This window comes from Dipteris shenzhenensis, chromosome 7 (assembly GCF_047967505.1).
Source record: "Dipteris shenzhenensis isolate YYH24624 ecotype China chromosome 7, Dip_SZ_1.0, whole genome shotgun sequence".
In the NCBI taxonomy this organism is placed as follows: domain Eukaryota; kingdom Viridiplantae; phylum Streptophyta; class Polypodiopsida; order Gleicheniales; family Dipteridaceae; genus Dipteris; species Dipteris shenzhenensis.
The window spans coordinates 48,633,637-48,638,295 of record NC_141602.1 but is presented as its reverse complement, the minus strand read 5'-3'; positions in this window follow the sequence as shown (position 1 = coordinate 48,638,295).

The following is a 4,659-nucleotide window of genomic DNA, read 5'->3' as shown; positions in this document are numbered from 1 at the left end:
CTCATATTCAACATCAGAGAACTACGATGCACAACATTGTTCAAACAACACAACCAATCTATGGCATGAGAAATGTTAGAGGGGGAGAAAATGTCTGGACCTAACGATGTAGATGCTTTGGGAGATATTCCTGCAAGCATTTTCCTGCACGATTGCAATTGAGGAGAAGCCCAAGCTAGTCTCTTGCCTCTATACTAGACTGCTTCCAAGGAAGGTAACCAGAGAAGCGAAGAGCATTCTAGCGAGAGTGTAAGCCCACAAAAATCAGAAAAAAGCCATGCAAATGCTAGAAGAATCAGCAAGATGCACTCGCAACAAGCTTTCCATCTCTCTGATGCAAAAATGTTTACGATTGTTATTCAATGGATGCACGTCCAAAGCTAATGAAGAGCATATGTATAATCTCCACAAAGAACACGATTTCTTGTCCTTAGGAGTCACGACTTCACCACTAGGCGTTTGCAAAAACACGAAACTTTGAAGGCAGGTAGCACACCCAGCTCTTGATTTGGGCTTGAAAATGGGCAGAACGTCAATTGAGGAGGAGGATGGATGGAGCGAAGAGTAGTAGCAAGACAAATGCTACTGCAAAGTGGTGGCAAGTAGGTAGGAGTTGTAGAAAATTGGAGGCAAAGGGGGATTTGGTTAGCACTTACTAGCTTGAGAATGATTTTACGTTGTTTGGGACTTGATTTGGCGGCAGGTTGGCAACCTACACCCTAGTCCCCATCCTATGACTCATGAGTCATCAGATATAAGTTAGAGCCTTATATTACAATTTACAAAATTTCAAAATTTTCATTAGGAATTCAAATACCTTATGGTCTATTGAATATCACATTAAAGTAATGCTCATTTTTGTTATAATAGGTCAAAAACTTATATACACTCAAAATTGCCAATTTATGAAACCTTCTAAAAAAAAATTTGGCAATAGACTATAAGGAGTAGAAAGGCAACCATTGCCACAAGATAACACAAAGGTGCGTGCAATGCAAGGGAACACAATGTAACAAGGCACGTTGTCGAAGGCAGCCAGCAAGCGAGGTAAGTACGCAAGAAGATTACCCAAAGGGATTGCAAATCAAGCGAAACGGACAAAGCACCTGACTATAAAGCGATGAAGTTTGAAGGTAGATCGGAGAGAACGAGGAGCAGCAAATGGACTCAGGTTGGAGAAGTTGAACAGTGGGAAAGGTCGAGCAACTAGAAAGCTGGGAGTACGAGAAGGAGCAATCAAAGTCCTACGAAAGGAAGTTAAGAGCCTGAGTGAGAGAGGGGGCAAGAGGGAAGTAGGCAATGAAGAAGTAGAGACGAAGGAAGGAAAAAGGAGCGGTCTAAGAACAGTGAAGATAAGAAGTGGAGTAATAACACACAAAGAACAGTGGCAGTGGAGAGAACGTGATAGGTGGCAAGCGGTGGAGCAAATAGTTAGGTGGAGATAGGGTTAGATAAAAGGGGTTAGGTAAGTACAAGGTTAGTTAATAAAAGGTGTTCGGGAACTAGGTACGCCCATTAGCAAAATTACAAGAAAAATAAATTGTGTACAATTGTAGCTTGTCTCAGGTTAGAATAAAATTATAACCATTAACTTAATTTAGAAAATCCACAACAAAAAAAGAAGAAACTAAAAAGGTTCTGAGGACAATGATTATGTAAAGAAACCACAAGATTAAGAAGAACAAAATAGAACTAGTGTAAGGAAAAAATGAGATCAAATGGAATTAATTGTGAGTGAGTAAGGGGTCGAGGGTAGTGGAAAGAAGCACAAAAGGGAGATAGACTACAAGGGAGAAAGATGCTAAAGTTAAGAAGGTGCAACACAAAGGGAAAGGGGGCAGTGAAGGTGACAGAAAGAAGCAAGAGAAAGAGATGATAAGACTATAGCTGGAGGTCAGCTATATAAAGGAAAGTAGTAGGTAGTTAGGCAAGAATTGGTGGTACAATACACTAGGGAACATGGGGCGGTGGTAACAAGGGTAATAGGGGAAGGTCTAGGGGAGTTTTGTAAAGGGACATAAGGGCTTAGGGGGGTATTAAAGGACAAAGGTGCAGTTACGGGAGCAGTCAACGTTATCCACTAAAAAGAATGTGTTCTAGGAAGGGGGGCAATATACTTAAGGGACTATGTTTTGAGTAAGAGTGTGTGTGGGTGAGGTTTAATTTTTAAATGGGGGGATAATTATGCTAATAAATATAACAAAATATTCTAATAAGGATCAAAATTGACTAATTAAGACAAAAATCAAAGTGCGAGTGTGTGTGTGTGTGTAGTGAGGGGTATAATATTTAGTGAAGGGTAATTAAGGTTGGGTGTGTGTGCACTATATGTGAAAGTAAGGATACTTTAATTGTCCATAAATATAAGAATGCTCATAAACCTAAGAGAATATTTATTTGTCCAAAACCATAGAAAATACATGAGAATAATGCCTATACACATAAGAAACACTATGCCAATAATGCCTTTAGACAAAATTGACGTCACTAATTCCCAATCGAAAAAGAAGTGTGTAAGACTCTTGTAAATTGAGTGTGTGTGTGTGTGTGTGTGTGTGTGAAAATAGAAAGAGAGTGTCCCCCTATACATTGATACATACATTTAAGTATTTGTATGTGGCATTTTAGTTTAGTTCATTTCTTCTTATACCACCACCGAGAGGGAAGGTCTCGCCATGGTCTATGCAGTAAAGAAGTTCAGGCACTACTTGTTAGCTAACAAGTTTGTCTTCTTCATGGACCATCAAGCGTTGCTAGACTTAGTCAACAAACCCTGCATGACGGGGCACATCACTAGGTGGATGCCGATCCTGCTAGAATTCGACTTCACAGTCACTGTCTATAAGGTAAAAACCCACGTTCGAGCCGACCACCTATCGAGGATCCCAAACAGTGAGGCTCCAACGGGAGTAGAAGATGATCTCCTTGATGCTTCCCTCTTCTTCCTCGACGTCATTCCCGGCCACTGAAATCGGCCACTACTTAGCCAATGGACTAGCCCTAGGCCAGGACCTTAAGAAGGATAGAGCCCATAAACTCAAGGATGCAGCACCATATCAGCTGATAGTAGGCCAACTATACCGCATGGGCAAGGATGGCATATTGCGAAGATGCGTGTGCAAACAGGAATACATCGAGTTGCTTGATGATGATGATGAGTGGGCTATCAAAGAAGAAAGTGTCTCTTTATCTTGATCAAATCTGGATCCTCTTCTAGTTCTCTTACAATATTTTCCTAAATTTTTTGGTATCCTTTCAGCCCAAACATTTGCCAAATGGCGAGAAACATTATCCATGACTGTAGTATCTATTCATTTAATTAAAAGTTATTTATTAAGCATACATCTCTCTCTCTCTCTCTCTCTCTCTCTCTATCTATATATATATATATGTGCACACACATGGATGAATTCTATATGATACAACTTTGAAAAGTTTCAGAACATTCTCAACTAACATAATTGATTGATCCTAATCAATTATGTTATCATCATCACCGTTATCTTCAATATTCAAAAAGTCTATACAATATTCCCCTAAATTTTCAAGTATCATTTCAAGCCAAACATTAGTCAAATACAAGGCAAGATCATCCATGAAAAAAATCTTCCTCTCTCTCTCTCTCTCTCTCTCTACTTGCAATAATATTTAAAGAAATCACCCAAGTGACATGATTGCTTAATCCTCATCGATTACATCATCATCATCACCATCATCTCAAATATTCACCAAGTCAGCTAAAATTGGTTCCTCTCCCTCTCTAGGTCCATCATAAGTATCTAATATGTCATGTGGAAACGATGATGGGCATGATAAATCTCTAGACATAGAGAAATCAACAATGGAATTGCTATTTGCCCCTACTCTTGGAATGTGATCAAGCACAACACTCCAATTTTTCTCCTTTGGGTCAAGCACATAAAAAACTTATTGGACATGTGCAGCCATGAAAAAGGGTTGGTCATCAACATTTGAAGAGCTCATTTTCCTTGTTGTGTTGACTAGTTGGAATCCATACTTATCTATTTTCATTGTAGCATTCTTTCCTTTGGTATCAGATTTGAACCAATCACAGTACAATAAGATGGTAGTGAAAGACCCAAAATCCAATTGAAGTATCTTCTCAATCTTTCCAAAAAAACGAATAAAGCTTCATGTTGGATTTTGATCTTTGATACTACTTTGGCTTAGCATAATGTTACAACTCCATAATTTTGTGTTTTTTTCCCAATATCTCCATCTTTTGTCCATAGATGGTATCCATTGACACACATTTGTTGATGAGAAATTGCCTTTTTTTTTTTCCAAAAAAGAGACTTCTATTAAGTAAGAAAGAAACCTGCTAGAGCAAGCTCTGTGCAGAAATACACCATGCTAAGCATGTAATAAAAACACTCAGAGGAATGAGGTAGAAAGAAACCAAGGCTGAGGCTGAAAATGCCATCTCAGCCCTGTAGAAGTCTCAGCAAAGAAGGGAGAGTCTCTCCAATCTCTGAGAAAAGTAACTCTCCTGGAGGAGGCTGCTCGAGATGATCCTTACATGGTCGCCCAAATGGCCATCAGAGTGTGTATCGTATCTGTCCAAGTACTGGCCAAGATCTAAGAAGGGTGAACCTGAGAACCCTCCAAAGCCTCAGTGCACCTGGCTCTCCAAATGTG